Raw genomic sequence first — 21,670 nt, 5'->3', positions numbered from 1 at the left:
TGAACAGTGAGTGGTGGGGGTGGATGAACAAGACCCCGTGGCGTTGCCTCTGGATGAGCAGGACCCCGATCGATCGAGCCGGTTGGGGCTGGATGAACAGGACCCCATGGAGGGTTGGATGAACAGGACGACCCCGTGGAGGGCTGGATTAATAGTATATGATGGAGGGGTGGATGAACAGTAGCCCGTGGAGGGGTGGTTGAATAGGAGCCCGTTGAGAGGGGTGGTTGAACAGTAGCCGGTGGAGTAGCGCGCGGTGGAGTCTGGATGAATAGGAGCCCGTGGATGAACAGTCGCAAGTGGAGGCTGGAGGAGGTCGGCCGTGGATGAACAGTAGCCTGTGGAGGCTGGAGGAGGTCGACGGTGGAGATGAACAGTATCCCATGGAGTCCCGTTTTGCGGTACGCCACACCCCTCCCGATCAACAGGACCCCCGTTTTGACCGTAGCGCTCCAACACAAGTCTGTTTCGTCCGTTTTGCGGTATGCCACACCCCTCCCCATCAATAGGACCCCGTTTTGACCGTAGGAGGTCCAACACAAGTCCGTTTCCTCCATTTTGTGGTACGCCAGACCCCTCCCGATGAACAGGATCCCGTTTCGAACGTGGCCGATCGAACACAAGGGCGTTTCCTCCGTTCTGCGTTACGCCATGCCTCATTTCCATCGCCTGTTCCATCCAAGCCGGTTGACTCCCACGCATTCCGTTGCCTCCCGATGAACACGACGCATTCCGTTGCCTCCCGATGAACATGACGCATTTCGTTGCCTCCCCATGAACACGACGACGATGTAGTTTCTCCATTCCGACCCAGCCATGTACACGAGCCTTGGCCGTACATATGCGCGAGTAGGCATTCGAGACCCCGCCCGTATGTACGTACGTGGCCGTATTTTCTTTCTTGCACCCTGGCCGTTGTACGTATGTGTACATGCTACGTGCGCGCCTCTACTACGACACGTGGGCGCCTCTACTACGACACGTGCGCCCCTCTACATCGACCAGTATGTACGTACACGTTCATGACCAGAATGACAACACTATGTATGCTTAGACCAGTTGGGTCCCGACTGTCAGGCACTTCCTTGCGTGCGAAGATGTAGCTGGTGGTCCCAGCAGTCAGGGGGGCAAATCGTTTTTTTTTGTTTTGCCTGGACGCACTTCCTTGTGTGCGAAGGTGTAGGTGGTGGGTCCCAGCAGTCAGGGGGAAACATTTTTTTGCAAAATACGGTGGCCCGTCCGGTGGGTCCCAGCTGTCAGGTGGAGGAATAATTGTTTTGCGCGTAATAAGGAGGCACTTCCTTGCAGCCGCCATGGACCCAGCCGTCAGCCTCTCCATGTACAGTACTCTTCCGATGGAAGTCGTTCCTTGACCACATTGACCACGCCGCGTGGAGAGCACCAGGGCGGTGGACGACGGAGAGGCCTAGGAAGGGGACGACACGGAGCCGGGGAAGATGCGGCAATGGAAGCCCGCGCGGAGAGGAGTACGAGGGTTCACTGGTTCGGCTGTGGTGTGAGGCTGCCGTTGCTGCAGGGCCTGGCCAGCAGTGGGAATAGTAGGGGGTGGTGAGGCCTTCGCGGCAGCACATCCGTCCACGGGAGGCAGGAGCATGCGGCACGACCGGTGCTGCTTTGGGCGGCTGCAGCAAGAAGACTAGAGGTTGAAGAAGCACTACGGCCGTTGGATGGACATCGTACGGTCACTGGAGCTAGAATCGTTCATATTGACTAAGTTGACAAAGCCCTCCATCCCCATCAACTTAGTAGGCCCACAAGTCAGCCTCCCACCAAGGTGGGTCCCAGCTAGCAGGGGGAGTATTCATTTTTTTGTGCATAATAAGGAGGCACTTTCGGTGGGTCCGAGCTGACAGCGGGGGGAACATTTTTTCACGAAATACGGTGGCCCGTACGATGGGTCCCAGCAGTCAGGGGGAAACATTTTTTCGCGAAATACTGGTGGCCCGTCCGGTGGGTCCCTGCTATCAGGTGGAGGAATAAATATTTTCCACGTAATAAGGAGGCACTTCCTTCCGGCTGCTGTGGACCCACCTGTCAGCCTCTCCATGTACAGTACTCTTCCGATGGAAGTCGGTCATTGACCACATTGACCACACCGCGCCGAGAGAACCACGGCGGTGGACGATGGCGAGGCCTAGGAAGGGGATGACGTGGAGCCGGGGAAGACGCGGCAGTGGATGCCCGCGCGGAGAGGAGTACGAGGGTTCACTGGTTCGGCTGCGGTGTGACGCTGCCGTCGCCGCAGAATAACAAGGGGTGTGGGTGAGTGGAGGGATGGCCTGGCCAGTGGTGGGAGTAGTATGGGGGCAGTGAGGCCTCTGCGGCAGCACAGCCGGCCACGGGAGGCAGGAGCAGGCGGCACGCCGGCGCTGCTTTGGGCGGCTGGAGCAAGAAGACCAGAGGTTGAAGAAGCACTATAGCCGTTGGATGGACATCATACAGTCATTGGAGTATTGACTAAGTTGACAAAGCCCTCCGTCCCCGTCAACTTAGTAGGCCCACAAGTCAGCCCAACAATATGGTGGGTCCCAGCTAGTAGGGGGGTATTCATTTTTTTGGGTGTAATAAGGAGGCACTTCCTTGCGTGCGAAGATATAGTTGGTGGGTCCGACCTGTCAGTGGGGGAACATTTTTTTCGTGAAATACAGAGGCCCTTCCTGTGGGTCCTAGCTGTCAGGTGGAGGAATCATTATTTTGCACGTAATAAGGAGGCATTTCCTTGCATGCGGCTGTGGACCCAGCTGTCAGCCTCTCCACGTACAGTCTACTTCCGATTGATGTTGTTCATTAACCACGTTGACCAGGCAGCGCCGAGAGCACCAGGGCGGTGGACGACGGCGAGGCCTAGGAAGGGAACGACACGGAGCCAGGGAAACTCGGCAGTTGTTTCCCACGCAGAGGAGTACGAGGGTTTACTGGTCCGTCTGTCATCCTCGGAGAATAACAGCATGCGTGAGTAAGTAGAGGGATGGCTAGGCTAGCGATGGGAGTACGGTGGGGCTGTGAGGCCTGTGAGGCATCATAGCCGGCCGCGGGAGGAGGGAGCGGCAGTCTCGCCGGCGCTTGTTTGAGCGGCTGGAGCATGAAGAGCAGAGATTGAAGAAGCACGACAGCCGTTCGATGGACATCCAATAGTCACTGCGCTTGTGTGTTGACTAAGTTGACAGGGCATTGCGTGTGCGCCAACCTTTTTTTATGAAAGCATACGTGTCAACCTATAGTAGGCACGCAAGTCAGCCTCAAATCTATGGAAAATAGCATACAAGCCATCTGCCATTATTTCTAATAATTTACAGCCCATTTGCTAATTCTTAAGATTATTTTTGGAGCCCATCTTCTTTTTGTTAGCATTACACCCCATATTGTGGCCACGGTTAAAACGTATACGAAATTTTGCATATTTCGGTGCGGTCAACTGTTTTTAATCCAGAAATATCGATTCACATTCAAACTATTTTGAAAAATAATTTATTTACCAAATAATTGTCCATGCATAAAAATAAATGGAATTTAAAATCTTGTAATGAAAAAAAATTGAAACTAATTCCCGGTTTGATGTGTTTTAAAAATGTACAGCCTATTTCTGGGCAAACCGAATGAAACTCTCCTCGTCTTGAAAGATTTGCAGCCCAGCAGGGCCGATAAAGCAAGTAGGCCTCGTTTGGGTATTTCTTTTAAAAAAATAGAACTAGTCTAGGCATTTTCAGCAAGAAAAAAACACAACTGGGCTCATGATGTGGTAAACATAAATAAAACCATGGCTAGACGGGCCACAGCCCCCGCACAGCCCCGTTGTTACCCTGATCCGTTGCTAAAACTAGTATAAATAACAACTACTTGTTCCTCAAAAAAAACTACACGACCTGTTGGGTCCCTAGTGTCAGCCGCTCGTAGTGTAATTCTCTCGTTTATTGACTACGTTGACAATGGCGTGAGCCCCAGATATCCAACCATTAGGAGGAACCATATTTTTGGGCTTGTGATATAGAGGCACTTGCTTGCGTACTGCCATGATGCTGGTGGGTCCCTACTGTCATCCTCTCCACGTACAGTCATCTCCTTGTTCCTCCCGGTTGTTGACGATGTTGACAATGCAAGAGGGCGGCGCACCGCGCATGGCGAGCGAACCAAGGCCGCAAGGCGGAGGATGATGGCGAGGCCTCGGACGGAACGAATAGGAGCCGTGGAAGATGTGCCAGTCTAGTCGTAGGCAGAGGGGAGTACGAGGGTTGACTGGTTCGGGTGCGGGTGCGTGTTGGGGCTGACATCGTTGGAGAATAACAGACGTGTGGGGGAATAGAGGGAGGGACTGGCCAACGTTGGAGGGTACGTATGGTAGGGCGGCGGAGGTGCAGCCAGCCATGGGAGGCGGGAGCAGGCGGAGCCGACGGGGTGGTTTGGTTTGGGCGGCTGGAGGAAGAAGAAGACAAGAGATAGAAGATACACGATAGATGTTGGATGTCAATCCAACGGCTGGTAGGAAGAATCGTTTGTTGACTGGCTAGTAAGTCGACACCACCTTGGATAGGCTATTTCCTCGCGGGTTGCAAATGTCAGAATCCAAATCTGTCACGGTCATGCAGCCTTTCCTATGAAAATTAATAGCCCATTTGATGTGCTAGTTCGAAATAAGTTTGTGGGTGCTGGTGGGGGCTAATCACTTGGCTGATGTAATGCACAGTGAGCTCAAGTAGCCGGCGAGAGTGATGTTATTTTCCTTGGTTGAGATTTGTTACAATATTTCACTCTAAATTAAATGAATGTCAAGCCATTTGCCTTGTTTCAAAGAAAATATGACAGTCACAGCCGATTTGAAAAGGGCAGGAACATCTAACTCCAGCTTACAAACTGTACAAAACCATGAGGGTTAATTGTTCATCAGGTTTACAAAAAACCCCAGGTTGAAAAGGGCAACAACATCTAACTCCAGCACTGTTTTCAGTAGTCACACTCAAATGGATCGGTCAGGTCCACAAAATGAACATCTTGGGTCATAGAATTTACTGGATTATGACCATAATATGTTGTAAATAGAAGCCCGGCACGTTCAGAAGCTCTTTTGCCCACCTAAAACTACTTTTTTTTGCTCTTCGACATACCCATCCGTCAAAACCATGCTGCTGATAAACTTAAGCCTGATGGACAATAGTAACCTTGCATTCAGCAGGAAGAATGTGACAAATTTAGTGTTTGCACGGTTGGCTACATATCGTTCTAGCGTTATTTTCTTCAAGCGAATCTCATGAGAAGTGAGAAAATCCCGATGCTTACGAATGCACCGATTGGTTATAACTTTCTTACTCCGTCCTATTGCCTAAATAGACATGAAGATTGAAAACAGTTAAGGTCTAAAAAAAGAGTGTCAAAAGAGCAACAGCTGAACGGTTAATTCTAGTACACTATAGGCGGGCTTCCAATGTGCGTGAAATTATCACCTTTATATACAACTTATCCACACATGGAAAGCATTGCAGCAAGCCAATAATCGTGTTCATATCAAAACTATTCATTTGGATATATAAGATCTTGACAGAATCCAGCACCATTGATAGGACATCCATGGAGAAACTCTTCGTTGAGCATAGAACATAATATTAGTACAAAATGTGTACTCCAAGATGATATATAACTTATGCGCAGAAATTTAAAATGCAGCTTATGGTTACAAGTGTAGATGATAATATAAAGTACCTAAAGAACTGTGGAGCCAAACACCATATTGAAATGAGCACAGAGATCATGTATTACACCCAAGGTCTCTAGTTTAGACACAGAGAGGATGGTTATTTGCAACGGTAAATAACTAGAATCAAGGATCAACCTTTGAAGTGAAGGGGCATCTTGGATGATGAGATGCCTTCTGTCACAAGAAATTCCAATTCTTACAAGGTTAGGCGACTTTATTTGGAGACAACCGATTCTAACTGTGAAAACAAGCACCAAGCACTCCAGGGCAGGGCAACTAGAGTGGATGATGCTGTGCAATGAGGCCTCCAATATACCAACCCGGACAAATGAAAGTTTCTTGAGAAATGGGAGTCAAAGGTTTAGTACCAGATTGTCTGGTAGGTAGCACAGCGCAAATGTGGCAGTGTGGAGAGAGGAGGAAAACCGCGAGATGGACATCGGTGCTGAGGGCACAAGTTCATGGCGTTCGGTATGTGGTATGTGATTCCAGGGGAATAGTAGAACTCAAGCAGCTATAGTTCTATGAATTCAGGGGATTTCAAGCAGGCATCCACCATGCCGGGCATGGTATGCTTGCTCAGGTAGCATGACGGGATGCAGAGGCTTTGAACGGAGCCCCGGTGGGAGGAGATGATGGCTCTGGGATTTCAAAATCATTGAAGAGAGATAGCTGACGACAGTCTAGATTAAGGGGCACGGCGTGCCATAGAGGGCGCACCCGATTTGAGAGGACTTGGGTGCGGCAGCAATCCTTGGTGGGGAGAAGCAAGATGATCTCCCCAACGACAGCGTCCGGGAGATCGCTGATGCGGTCCACCCGAGATTCTATGGGTTCCTGGGATCCGGTGGGGGCGGGGTCGCCGCTTCTCCCCGCGCTGCCGGGTGTGGGATCTACAACAGGCGTCACCGCTGGCGGGAGCCTCATCTTCTTGGCGCTGGGGTCAGCCGACTCCATTTTCCTCGAGGGCGTCGCGTCGCGCTCACGGATTTGAGCATAGTAACGAATACCGAGCCTAGTTGTAGTGCGAGTGAAGAAGAAGGGGAGCTGGGGTTTTCCTGTAGTAGTGAGGAAGAAGGGGAGCTAGGGCTTTCTGTAGGAGTGAGGTGAGGAATTTAGGGGTACGAGTGGAGCGAGCTGAAGTCAGGTGGGTGGGAGCGAGGAGGAAGAAGAGCACCCAGGTTTTTTTGGGGGGCGGTGTGCTGGGTGTGGGTAGCGCCTCTCATTCAGTAAATATATGGGCTTTTGAATTGATTTTACTATTGACTAGTGTGGATGGGCTGTTTTGTCTTGGGCCCAGAGAAACAATTACTACTAGTACAGTGGAGACACTCTACAGCTACCCAGAAAAACAATTACTACTAGTACAGTGGAGACACTCTACCGCTTCTGGCTCCTCCTAGGTCATTGAAACGTCTCCCTCTACAAAATGCCGTTATACTTATGTTCACTGACATGCGGGCCATGCAGCACGCAGGCCCAAATGCCATCCACCAAATTAGAAGGCAGTATGCAGGCGGAGAGTCACCCCGGTCGTAGCGCGGCAGTAACGAGCCGTCATATCACAAAACCCCACCTCCGCGCAGTCTAAGTTTGACGGACGAAGCAACCATCATTTCACTCTTCGCTGAATCCCCTTCTCCCTCACTGTCTTCAAGAAAGCCAACACTCGCATCTGCCACTGTTCTTCTCTCCCAATGAAGGGAAGGTAAGCGGATCCCTGATGTTGGTATATTTTCGTTCAGAGAAAAAAAAAGAACTTTTGCAAAGCAGTAACCGATCCTCGCTCTCTTTTTGGTTTCATTGTCATAGCGATTGTGTTTTCCTTTCAGTGGTCTCCTAGTATTCGCCAGTTTCATGATGGACCAAGGAGAACCAGGCAAAGATCTGCCGATATTGGAGCAGACATGGGAGGCTGATCCCCATGAGACAGAGAGCTCCAAGAAGATGGAGGCAGCCACCAAGCCTACCCCAAATACGCTCACGGCCACTACTAAGATGGTCAACGCCCCGTTTGGGGTTACAGCCCCCGTGGCATTGCAGGAGTAGTTTTCCCCTTTCGAGGATGTGTCCCCCCTCCCCTCCCACTGAGATGCCCAAGGTGATTTTCTTCTTTGCCGATCTCGATTGTGGTTTTTCATCTAAGTATGTCGTGATTAATAATGCAAAATTTTATTAGCTTCGATGCCATGCTATACATAGTGGTTTAAATAACTTGTGTTTCTTATACTGAAAAGTAATTCAGAATTTGTTTCTGTTTCAATTAGAGCCCTGATGCAGACAAGGATTGTGTGGTTGTACATGTCACTCGCTATGAGGCGGATGCCCTGAATATACGCACTGGGAAAACAGAGTTCTTAGGCTGTTGGATCCTGGAAGCCATTTGCGGTTATACCAATGAAGAGTTGTATTCCAGCCTCACTGTTGTCAAGCGTGTTGTCTAGGGTGTACTAAAGCACAAGAAGTTCAAAGCTAGTCCTTCATTTGTGAGGCATACTGTTCTTGTCAAGCTTACGCAGGAAGATGACGTGGCATGCCTCCACAAACAAGTTTATTAGTGACAAGGCCACAAGGTTGTCTTCATGAAGGTTCACAGGATTGAGCTGCTGCGGGACGTCCTCGATGATGTCCATGGAAAGGTCCGTCTTGTGTCCAGCCCAAATTAGATCAAGGCATGAAATAGTTGCCCCAGCTAGTGTTTAATAGTAGTTTGGATTGTGTCTAATTATCCGAACCTTGCCTATTATCGACCCCTCTAGGGCTAGTACTCTGTTTGAATCCGTCTATGGGAACTGCTGCTACTTTTGTGTGCCCATGAATCATGTGAGAACCATCATAATTGTTGTCGAAATAGATGCGTCCTCACTAGAATTTCATGAATATGGCATGGTAAGACATAAGTTGTCACGGTTTATCATATGAGCAGTGTGTGTTTTGATGAAATAGAGCACTCGTTCGAGAACTGTGCGCCGATGTATACATAAGTACTTGTAAACACTGTCGGTGCTACCCCACCTGTAAGCAATTGTGCAAAACACGGCACATTGGCTCAGCTCGCTTCAACACTAGGCTATCGACCAGCTAACAATCAACAATCTGCTGTCTGACATATAAGCAACTATGTGTCTTGTTACCGTGGTTCATGCAGTTAACTAAGGCCACAATGTAAATTCCAAACGTTCACACGCTAGTCCAGCGCTCATGTGGAACACTCACATTAAACTCGTCTTCATAAAAAACTTGAAAAGCATAAGTTAAGCAATTTTATACATCTCAATGATTCATAGAACATAACAAACATATATTAGTTCACCTCAAAAGACAAAGTTGTGAGAAGGTTTACAAATCAAGAAAAAACAAGCAAGGCTTCTCAGAGCAAAGGGCCTCCCGGCAGGCTTAAATTTCCTGGAGTTCACTCTGGTTTTTTCTTGTTGCCACCATCCAGGGTTAGGTTCTCTCATTCCAGATTAACCAATTATAATTGTGGTCTCAGCTGGAATGCTGAACTGAACCATGCAATGTACTGACCAGGTGAAATTCTTGTGCATTCCACTAAATTTAAGCACCGCTATTTGCAGAAATAAGTAGACCACAATGCCTCTTATCCGCGCACCTGTCCAAAAAACTGTCGTGCAGCCGTGCCAGCTCGTCCTCAGTCCATGGATGAACTGGTAGAAAGTGCATTCCGTACTAGGATGCAATTGTTTTCGCTCGTTCCTGCACTGCAATCAGGAAGTAAAACGTACGAATCAGCTTCTTTTAGATTGCGTTGGTCATTCTACCTTAGTTACTACCAATGTAGGAATACCTTGAACACTGGAGGTTAGATGACGACAACAAGGGATAGCCATCTCATTTTGCGTAGTTCTACTAAAATTGAGGTGTGTGCTTTTGATTGCGCGAATAGAAACGATGTGGAGATAGACATCCCGAAACGATATGGAGACAGACATCCCTGTTTGCGCAAATATGAAATACGGTTATTTAAACAGTGACAGATATTTTCAGTGGCGTATGATTAACAGCAGCATCTATTGTGTTATAATTGGCACTAGATTGATAGTATGAAGAGTCCTTAAGTAAGTAGCATCACATCACGTTAACACTGCCACAAGATTAACATGCAGAACAATAGCATTATTATTACTGTCATGAGAGTAGCACATGGTTCGTAAATTTGCAATCAAATTTGTGCAGTTCCACTGGGATGAAGCAATGTTAGCGGTGTGATATTTAAGTGTAACTGCCAAAACACAATTCATGGGAAATAAAGCAAGACAGAAGCACTTCATAAAATGGTGGTGGCATTGCTTCAATTTATCGACAGCACTAGACCATTACTTATAGTGACATTAGGTGGCATTGCTTAATGCTTCATGTGATTTTACATTAACGGTAGCGATATGGGCGTAGGGACAGCAGGGGCATAAAGTGGTGAGGCAGATGTGGCTGCCGAGAGCGGCAAACACTCAGGCAGCATGTTTGCATTTGTCCCATTTTTTATCTCCTCGGCGACATTTTCCTATGTGAGCACAGGGAATCTAGACCTGCTCATTCTCATTTGCATTGTCCCCCAACACCCTTCACTTTCTTTACTTTTTCAACCAAGAGATAGGTCCACTTCCCCCCACCCTTCGCCATCCACCATGCTTTCTTTTTCTTTTCAACCAAGATACCGGTTGGGTAGCCAGTATCTACTACTTTCCCCCGTTTCCTCTTAGAACCAAGTCCTAGATTCATGCTACAGCTTTCCCACTTTCTTCCCTATTTGAACCAACTCTTAGAGTCGACTGCATGAACTAGCTTTACCTCTAATAATAGTAAAAGTCTAGGTGGCTTTGGAACAGCAGACGGAAGTAGAAAAAGATCCACACGAAGGGAGCTGGGGCAGTAGAGCAAGGCAGGTTTCGAAGGAATATATACCTGAGGGTCGTCGGCATGTGGCAAAGACGGCGTCGGGAGGCCGCATCTTGGCCACAATACCACAGGGAGGAAGAAGGGGTCGGAGGCCCTCCCAAGCCGGCGCTCTATCGGAGAGAATGGCACGGCCACCGATCGGGACGCGTGGGCAGCCGTTGGTCTCCTCCCTCGCCACTGACGACAGCGTGAACAATGCACCTACACCCCTGCCCCGGTCGAGGTTGTCTGGCCGGATTTGTGACCAGCCATGAGCTGAGAGAGAGTTTGGCCACCTATGTCTTGCTTAGATCTAGAGAGCATGAGAGAGTGAACGAGAGGAACCCTAGTAAAGCAAGCGCTAAGCCTCCTGCTTATATATATAGTGGAGTGATTTTGTTGTACCAGCTTCAAAAAAATGCGCTCCTACGTGTACCCGCGAGTGGGTGTGAGAGAACTAGTGAATGCGTGCACCGCTTCTCTTCGTGAGAGTACAATATACTATGCCCAAAGAATGTTCGCCGCAAGAGTAATAGTATAAGTGTGTGATAGTGTTAGTTTTGCCATGTCATTTAACATAACAGCCACTCCTCCTACACAAAAATCTTCCACGTGAGAGCAACTGTCGTATGCTCCCTCCATTCCAAAATGTAGTGCATATAGCTTTATTGAAAATTCAAACCTCGCAAACTTTTACCGAGCTTTCGTGTACTAAATTGCACATGTAGAATACCCTGTATATATCATTTCATTCATCTTCGAGAGGTAACTATAAAGATGGGTGAGGAGTCTACAAAGAAAGACCATCGTATCACCTGCAGCAATTTCAACCATCCTTTGGTGTCAAGGAATATCATAGGAACTCTATATGATATGATTTTAACAGGATTTTTTCCTTTAGAGCCAATTGGTTCATAGGAATAGATTCATATACTCCACATTTCAAAGGAAATATGAATGGATTCCTATACTCCCTTAATTTCAAAGGAAAATAAACATTAGCGTATATTCAATAGAAAAGTTCCTATAATATGAACCAAATTACATCTCTTTTCTAATCCCTCCTCATAGGAATTGAGATACATGTCATCTCTAGATTCAATAGAAAAGTTCCTATAATGTGAACCAAATGACATCTCTTTTCCAATCCCTACTCATAGGAATTGAGATACTCTATGTCATCTCTTTCCCTACAACTTCCATGTATACATCTTCTATTCCTAAATAGATAGTACAACCCACTAGTAGCTTTTTTCCAAGACATGCAACTATGGCACAAGAACTATATAGTGTGCCAATAACTTTGAAAGATGGTCGCTGGATGAAGCTAATCCGACAGTGCAGATATGGCAAATCCGAGCACTACTGGCTGTTGGATATCATCAACATTCCACCAGATCTGCCACACGTACAATTTAGAAGAATCCATGGTTGAACTTAAGCATAATGCACAAACCTCAAAACACAAGCACTTCTCCTTTGTTCTAGAATATTCTGTATCATAATTGAATTTTTTTTTCTAAATGAATTGCCATTATTTGTTTTTTAATTTGTGCTTTACAATGCACAACCCCATGAATCTTAACATTTTTATAAAACTAATTGATTTTGAATGAGATGAACTATAAGAACTAAACGAACATCTACATCATGCATATATGACTCAAAGCTTTACATGCTATAGTGTGTATTTATTCATAATTTGGTTTCGAAATCTCATGCGTTCAATGCATGTGTACCTTACTAGTTTTGAGTAGAGTAGCAAATTTCACGCGGCCCCGGGTATATCAAAATGCAGGGCCCATGCATCATTGCCTTTCGGTCGAACCTATGTCCACAATTTTTTGTACGTACTATATCTCCACTGGTCCCCGAACCCAAAATGTTGCCTCATTCCTGTAAAACCAAGCGGCTCACACATATTTAAGGCGCCAACTCGAACCTGTTTACTACAATGTGGCCCGGCACGCCGTAGTACTCCTACAAACCCTACCGCCACACTCATCATCGGTTTTCTTCAAGAGGACGAGGAAGAAGCCAATTTGTAGTGGAGGCCCTTTCAAAAAAAGGATCTATAGTGGAGACCCCTACCCTAGGGTGCCCTAGGTAGCTGCCGCACGCATCATTGTTTTCTCTTTTATTTATGCTCTTGCGCCCTAGAGTGAAATGATGGTTGCTTCGTCCGTCCAGCTTAATGCAGGAAAGGTGGGGCTTCGTGATTTGACCCCTCATCGCTCATTTTCTACTACTGCGGCGCTACGACCGGAGTGCCTCCATGTAACATCCCAAATTTTCAATTTGGAATGTTATACAAATAGATCATTATTGCATATCATATTTAATGCATTTTGCCCCGATCCTAGAAACTCTACACGACTCAAGGACCCACGGAGAGAGTTCGGGATTTCGATATTTTCATATTTGAGTTTTCTCAAATTTTGGAAACAAGATCATTTGATTATATTTATTTTATCTTCAATTATTTCAATTATATAAATATGAGAGAGGGAATAAAATGACTTTCCCAAATTAAAGAAATATTGAGGGTTTAATAAAAAAATCAAATAAGATTTTTATTTTGGATTTTATTGCTATTTTATTTGAATTTAGGAAAAATGCGTGTTTTTCAAAATTTCATTCAGGCGCCAAATAAATGTTGATCTAAACCGGCTTGATTTTAGAAGCCGGGGAAAATTTATTTCGGGATTTTTGGAGTCCGTTTAGTATTTCTTTCGTTTGATTTTCTACACGAAAATTATTTTAAAAAAAATCCGAACCGACTACGGGCCGGGTTCAGCCAGGACTCTCCTGGCCGGGGCATTTATAAGCCGCCCCGGGCCACCGCCGCCAGCCCACCCGAGCCGCCCCGCTGCACCTAACCCTAACCCTAGCGCCGCCGACGCCCGCGCTGCGCGTAGCCGCTGCCGACCGCTGTCGCCGCCGCTGACATCTGCTGCCGCCGCCGCCCTCCGCCGCCGCCGACAGCCGCCGCCACCGCCGGACCCCGCCCTCGCCGGAGCCGCCGCCGCCACCGGACCCGCACCCCGAGGTTGACCCCTCCACCGCTGTTTTTTTCTGAAAACCCGTTCGGTTTTTCCGTCGGTTTTCGTCGTTTTTTTCTAGGTCCATTTTTTTTATTTAGATCGTTTTTTTCGGTTTGGGTTAATTAGCAAGCGTTCGCTCGTTCGTTCGTTTTAACGAACGCATTCATCGTTTAGATCCAGATAACGAACGTTCGTTCGTTAATCCGTTCGTCGTTTTCTTTTTCTCGGATTTATTCCGCGATTTTTCTGATCGTGATTTCTGATCCGATTTTTGTTTTAGTATAACTTTTCGCTATTTTATCGGAATCAGGTGATTCAAGCGCCTAGAGTTTCGTCTCGAAGCCATCTTTCCGATTAACCTACTCAAACAAGTTTTGCTACTATAAAATTTGACTTAGGTCCAGATTAGTAAACAAGTTTTGCTGTTTGACTTTCGTTGCTTTGTTCGATTTGATTCTTTTTGCCAACCGGAGTTCTGAAGTTGAACTTTCTAGTTAGATCTCTTATTTGAGTTTTACCCGTGCATTAGATGAGTACTTATTTTATACTTGTTTGTTTGTTTGCAATAGAGTACCCGGATTGTGCCGCTTGCTACCTCGAATCCCTACGTTTCGCGGATCATCAGCAAGGCAAGTAACAATTTGATCATACTTCTTTATTACCTAGTTTTATGCATTAGATCAATCCTCAAACAATTGCATGGTTAGGATCTGATTAATATGTGGGTTTTGGGAAGTAGATGAGGTAGTACCTATTACTTGTATTAATATCAAACCTTTGGGAGTTACTTCTACGTTTGCTTAATTTGCCATGCTATGCTAGTAGACCTGGATTGGGTGAGTGTATCCATGACATATGTGAGATTGTTAATTAATGGTTTATTTAAGGTGGCAACTTTAATACACATCTGGGTGGATTGAGGTACCTGGGTATTCCTTGATTGCCTGTTTGTTTTTGGACCGCCACCCAGGCTCAAAGTGATCATAAGATTATTCATGCTAGAAACTTCCATGTGCAGCCACATGCTATTATGGGCTCTAGCATAGTTGACTAAGTCGTGCGAACTCTTACAGTGGTAGACTAGCAGATGTAGGGGAAAGTAGGTGTACAGGTCTGCCCATCGTAAGGTGCTAGCGCTTCTGAAATACTATGTCTCAGTCATCCATTTCTCAAACACCATGTAGTGCGAGAAAACCAACAGCGGAGATCGAGTCGTGTGGGGAAAAGTGCGCAACCTCTGCAGAGTGTATAAACTAATCATGATTAGCCGTGTCCCCGGTTATGGACATCTTGAGTATCTAGTACTTGGATTATCATGTGAATCTCATCATGTTACTTTAATTAATACTGTTGGGTTCGTTTAATGATGATGTTACTTAATTGGGATTGAGAATGCTGTCAATCATTCTCAATGTTTAACAACCACCATGATAGTTAAATAAAATTTATTCCTTTGCAGTAGGGAAAAATTGGCTTTATGCAAAACTGTAACCATAGAGCTTTTCCACCAAGCCATATATGCATGTAGTATAGCTTTATTCTTTCATTACTCTCTATGTGTTACCTTGCCAGCATATTCCATGTGCTGACCCGTTTTCGGGCTGCAACGTTCATGTTGCAGACTTTTTGGACGACGAGTAAGATGCCTTAGGATCGTGGTTCTATACTCAGTGATGTCGTTGGAGTTGATGGACACACTTATCTTCCAAGCCTTCTGTTGTTATCATTATTGGATGGCCTTAAGCCATATTTATTGTAATAAGCTCTCTTTTGAGACATTCGATGTAATAAGTGTGTGATTGCTACTCTGTTATAAATCCTTTGAGTATTGTGCGTGTCAGCGTTACTGATCCAGGGATGACACTGATGCATAGAGATCAGACTGTTTGAGGTCTGGTCGCTACAAGATGGTATCAGAGCACATGCTGACTGTATGACACGGCCACTAAGCTAAATCCCTAGATCACTACTCTCTCTTCTCATTTCTGACTCCTCATCTTTTCTACTCTTTTAAGATGGCGGATGCAAGGAACAAGTTCACACAACCGGATGAAGATACACCCTTTGGACGACACCTGAAGGAAGTCACGAGATACCTGAACATCGGAGTACCAAGCTTCACCGGGACCTACAACGCCACTTTACCTGAAGAGGAGTGCTGGATGATTCAAGTTCAAGTTCCAGGAAGGATGTTCATGCCCGTCACAGAGCCCATAGAGTTTTCCTTTGATGCACCAACCTGGAGTCTAGGAAAGAGCATGGCATCCCACATCTCCATGGGACGTATTGGAGAAGTTTACCACAAGGAGCTTAAGGATACTATGTACCAGATTTGTGGGCGCCGAGATGAGCAATGGGAGATGGTCAGCACCAGGAAGGACATATCAATTGCAGCTTTCATCCAGGAGTTAAACCAGCACATTCGACGCCAGGAGAACCAGATGTGCGCAGGCATGATGGATCTGAAGAAGGCCATGACCAAGATCACGAAACTGGAGGAAGAACTCAAGTCTACACGTGATGGATATGAGGAGGAAATAGCAACGCTAGTAGAGAAGAATGATGATCTGAAGAAGAAGCTAAGAGTGTTTATGGGATTTCCCGCAACTAGAGAAGATGAAGATTGCACTTGTCCAGAGAACTACATCATCATCAACGACACCGATTCGGACCCGGATGATAGCGATGATGACTATGTTAACGAAGCTGGAGCAGATATCATGGAGTCTTCATCGGAGCAGTTTTCTAGTAGACTACCATAACAGTAGTAGTATTTCCCCATGTATCTAGTATAGTCCGAGCACTTTTGTTACGATAGATAGACCGTTGTATGCCCTTGCTTGTTTGAATGAAGTGTTTTGATTGAATTTGTATCATGTGCATATGGGTAGTGTTATTCCCTCTAGACCTCATTCTATTCTGTATACTCATCTTTTCTAAATCCTCAGATGCCTCTGAGACGTGACAATGGATTTGCTTTCCCACTGAAGCTCACCCAGTTGATCCAGCAGCAGAATGCATTGATGCAGATACTAGTCCAGAATCAGAATCAGGGGAACAACAACAACAACAACAACCCACCACCACCACCACCACCTGTTGATCACTTAACCCGTTCTCTTAGGCTGAATTCGCTGGTGTTTTCCAGTAGCACCAAGCCGATTGTTGCAGATGATTGGCTTCGCAAGATAGCCAGGGAGTTGACATGCAGGATGCACAGATGCGGAGAAGGTCCAATTTGCTACACATCAGCTTGAAGGACCCGCAGCATCATGGTGGGAGAATTTCACAGCCACCTATCCAGTAGACACTATCACATGGGATCAGTTTCAGCAGGCTTTCCGTACCGCTCATGTTTCAGCAGGAGCTATGGCCATGAAGAAGCGTGAGTTTCGCAACTTACACCAGGGAGGACGTACAGTTGGCCAGTATGTGGATGACTTTAGTAAGCTAGCACGTTACGCCCCAGATGACGTTGCTACAAATGCAGCTAAACAAGAGAAGTTTCTGGAAGGACTGAACGATGAGCTAAGTATGCAATTGATGGTAGCAAGTTTCAATAACTACCAGGAGTTGGTAGATAGATCCCTCATGATTGAGGGGAGGCAACAGCAGATTGAGAACCGCAAGAGGAAGTATGGACAGGGGAAGTACAATTCGGGAGCTCAGCAGAAGCCATGTTTTACCCCGAAATTGAGAGGATAGTTCCAGCATACCCATGGAGGTGGTAGCTCACACAACCATAATGGTTCCAAGAATGGTAACGGGAATGGAGGAAGCAATAGCCAGAACCATACCAACCCCTCAACACCAGCCAAGAGAGATCTGAGTCAAGTCACTTGCTTTAAGTGTCAGAAGACCGGACATTACGCCAATGAATGTCCTGGAGGCCAGAATGGGAATGGCAATGGAAACTCTGGGAAGAAGCCAAACCCTTTCAACAGAGGATAGGTGAACCATGTTAGCATGGAGGAGGTTGAAGCCCAGCCAGATGCAGTAATTGGTAAGTTTTTGGTTAAGTCATTTACTGCACTCGTTTTGTTTGATACTGGTGCACCGCATTCATACATATCAAGGGGATTTGTGGATAAGTATAGACTGCCCACCAAGGTTCTAGGAACACCCATGCTGGTAACCTCACTAGGAGCAGAGTATATGGCCAGTCGAGGATGTTCTCAAGTGCTGTTGAGTATAGACAAGCATGTTTTCCCCTCAGACTTAATCATTTTGGAATCTCAAGGTTTGGATGTGATTCTGGGTATGGATTGGCTATCGATGTATGAAGGAAATATCGATTGCACCAGTAAGTCGATTTTGCTTACTACCCCAGAAGGGAAAAGGATAAGGTATGTATTAAGACATGAGCCGAAGAGGATGCACGTAAATTCCTTATCACGAGTTGTGCAGGAGGAAGTACCAGTAGTGAAGGATTTTCCTGAAGTATTTCCAGAAGAGTTGCCAGTCGTACCACCGGATAGAGACATCGATTTTTTGATTGAGCTTTTGCCAGGCACGGGACCAATATCCAAGAGACCATATAGGATGCCAGCAAAAGATTTGGAGGAGATTAAGAGTCAGATTAAGGAGTTACTGGATAAAGGCTATATTTGCCCAAGTTCTTCGCTTTGGGGATCGCCAGTACTTCTAGTGGAGAAGAAAGATGGATCACTGAGGATGGTTGTTGACTATCGAGGCTTGAATATAGTAACAATCAAGAACAAGTACCCACTGCCGATGATCAATGATCTGTTTGACCGATTGCAAGGAGCAAAGGTATTTTCCAAGATCGATTTGCGCTCAGGATACCATCAGTTGAACATTCGAGAGCAGGATATACCTAAGACGGCTTTTACCACCAGGTACGGGCTGTACGAGTACACCGTTATGTCATTTGGCCTGACTAACGCACCTGCCTACTTCACGAACATGATGAACAAGGTATTTATGGAGTTTCTGGATAAGTTCGTCGTGGTGTTCATTGATGATATTTTGGTTTACTCGAAGAACGAAGAGGAGCATAAGGAGCATTTGCGTTTGGTATTGGAGAAGCTCAGAGAACACCAGTTATATGCCAAGTTTAGCAAATGTAAATTTTGGTTGAAGGAAGTTGGATTTCTTGGACATGTTATATCCGGAGAAGGAACAGCAGTAGACCCCACAAAGGTTGTCACCGTGACAAATTGGGTAGCACCAACGACAGTTGGAGAGATCAGAAGTTTTCTTGGACTGGCAGGATACTACCGGAGATTCATTGAGAATTTCTCGAAGATTGCGAAGCCCATGACGGAGTTTTTGAAAAAGGATACCAAGTTCAATTGGACTGAGGAATGTGAGGCTAGTTTCCAGGAGTTGAAGGAACGTCTAGTTACCTCGCTAGTGTTGACTTTGCCAGATCAGAGCAAGGATTACGAGGTGTATTGCGACGCTTCATGTCGAGGACTTGGAGCAGTGCTTATGCAGGAGGGGAGAGTTGTTTCGTATGCTTCACAACAGCTTAAACCTCATGAGTTGAATTATGCCACGCATGATTTGGAGTTAGCAGCCGTAGTGCATGCGTTGAAGACTTAGAGACATTTTCTTATCGGGAATCATTGTGAGGTATACACGGATCACAAGAGTTTGAAGTACATTTTCATGCAGAAGGAGTTGAATCTCAGGCAAAGGAGATGGTTAGAGCTCATCAAGGATTATGATATGAGATTGCAGTATCACCCCACAAAGGCTAACGTAGTAGCCGACGCGTTGAGCCGTAAGAGCCATGTCAATACACTCATGACCGCAGGATTGCCAAAGGAGTTATCCGAGGACCTTTGCGAACTATGTTTAGAGATAGTTCCGAGAGGCTATGTAGCAGCATTGGAAGTTCAGTCGACCTTGATGGATAAGATCAGAGAAGCTCAGAAGACTGACAAGGAAATTGCTGAGATAAAGGGGAAGATGAGCAAAGGGAAAGCTAAGGGATTTCGTGAGGATGAGCACGATACCTTATGGTTTGAAGACCGTGTTTATGTGCCTAATGACCCGGAGATCAGGAACTTGATTTTACAAGAAGCCCATGACTCGCCGTATTCGATTCACCTAGGAAATACCAAGATGTATTTGGATTTGAAGGAGACCTTCTGATGGACCGAAATGAAGAAGGATATTGCGGAGTATGTAGCAGTTTGTGATGTATGTCAGAGAGTAAAGGCAGAGCATCCAAAGCCAGCAGGATTGTTGCAACCATTGCCGATACCCTAATGGAAGTGGGATAATCTAGGCATGGATTTTATCACAGGATTGCCCAGGACTCGTTCAGGCTATGACTCGATTTGGGTTGTAGTCGATCGTTTGTCGAAGGTAGCACATTTCATCCCAGTAAAGACCACTTACACTAGTGCTAAGTTGGCCAAGATATACATGACCAGGATCGTATGTCTACATGGAGTTCCGAGGAGCATTGTATCAGACAGAGGAACCCAATTTACCTCAAAGTTCTGGAATCAGTTGCACGAAACTTTGGGTACCAGGCTAGAGTTCAGTACAGCTTTTCATCCACAGACAGATGGACAGACCGAGAGAGTCAATCAGATTTTGGAGGATATGCTGAGAGCTTGTGCGCTAGATTACGGATCTAGTTGGGACGAAAATTTGCCATATGTAGAGTTCTCTTACAACAACAGTTATCAATCCAGTTTGAAGATGGCCCCTTTCGAAGCCTTATACGGAAGGAGGTGCAGAACCCCGTTGTCGTGGGATGAAGTTGGAGACCGCCAGTTGTTTGGACCGGATTTGATTAAGGAGTCTGAACGGAAAGTGAAGTTGATTCACAATAGGCTCAAGGTAGCCCAGTCCAGGCAGAAAAGCTATGCAGATTCAAAATGCAAGAAGACAGTTTACGAAGTCGGAGATAGAGTCTATCTTCGTGTATCTCCACTTCGAGGAGTTAAGCGTTTTGGTGTTAAAGGAAAGTTAGCGCCACATTTTGTGGGACCATACAAAGTTTTGGAGCGTATGGGAGAAGTTGCCTACAAATTGCAATTGCCAGAGGGATTGTTAGGAGTTCACAACGTGTTCCACGTTTCCCGGTTGAAGAAGTGCCACACAGAGATGGCTGATATACCGCTGAGAGATACCGTGCCGCTAGAGGCGATTCAGTTGGACAGTGATTTGACCTATGAGGAGAAACCAGTCAACATTCTTGAGTATGCCAGCCGAGTCACCCGCAGCGAGGTCATCAAGTTTTGCAAAGTTCAGTGGAACCACCACACCGAGGATGAAGCCACCTGGGAGCGAGAGGATGATTTGCTGAAGGACCACCCTCACCTATTTTCTAGCCAATGCGAATCTCGAGGGCGAGATTCATCTTAAGGGGGGTAGGTTTGTAACATCCCAAATTTTCAATTTGGAATGTTATACAAATAGATCATTATTGCATATCATATTTAATGCATTTTTCCCCGATCCTAGAAATTCTATATGACTCAAGGACCCACGGAGAGAGTTGGGGATTTCGATATTTTCATATTTGAGTTTTCTCAAATTTTGGAAATAGGATCATTTGATTTTAGTTATTTTATTTTCAATTATTTCAATTATATAAATATGAGAGAGGGAATAAATGACTTTCCCAAAATAAACAAATATTGAGGGTTTAATAAAAAAATCAAATAAGATTTTTATTTTGGATTTTATTGCTATTTTATTTGAATTTAGGAAAAATGCGTGTTTTTCAAAATTTCATTTGGGCCACAATTAAATGTTCATCTAAACCGGCTTGATTTTAGAAGCCGGGAAAAATTTATTTCGGGATTTTTGGAGTCCGTTTAGTATTTCTTTCGTTTGATTTTCTGCGCGAAAATTATTTAAAAAAATTCTGAACTGACTACGGGCCGGGTTCGGCCAGGACTCTCCTGGCCGGGGCCTTTATAAGCCGCCCCGGGCCGCCACCGCCAGCCCATCCGAGCCGCCCGCCTCGCTGCCCCTAACCCTAACCCTAGCGCCGCCGCCGCCCGCGCTGCGCGCCGCCGCCACCGCCCGCCGC

Source organism: Triticum dicoccoides, chromosome 7B, assembly GCF_002162155.2.
Source record: "Triticum dicoccoides isolate Atlit2015 ecotype Zavitan chromosome 7B, WEW_v2.0, whole genome shotgun sequence".
NCBI classification, from domain to species: Eukaryota; Viridiplantae; Streptophyta; class Magnoliopsida; order Poales; family Poaceae; genus Triticum; species Triticum dicoccoides.
The sequence above is the reverse complement of the archived record's forward strand: the minus strand, read 5'-3'. Positions refer to the sequence as shown.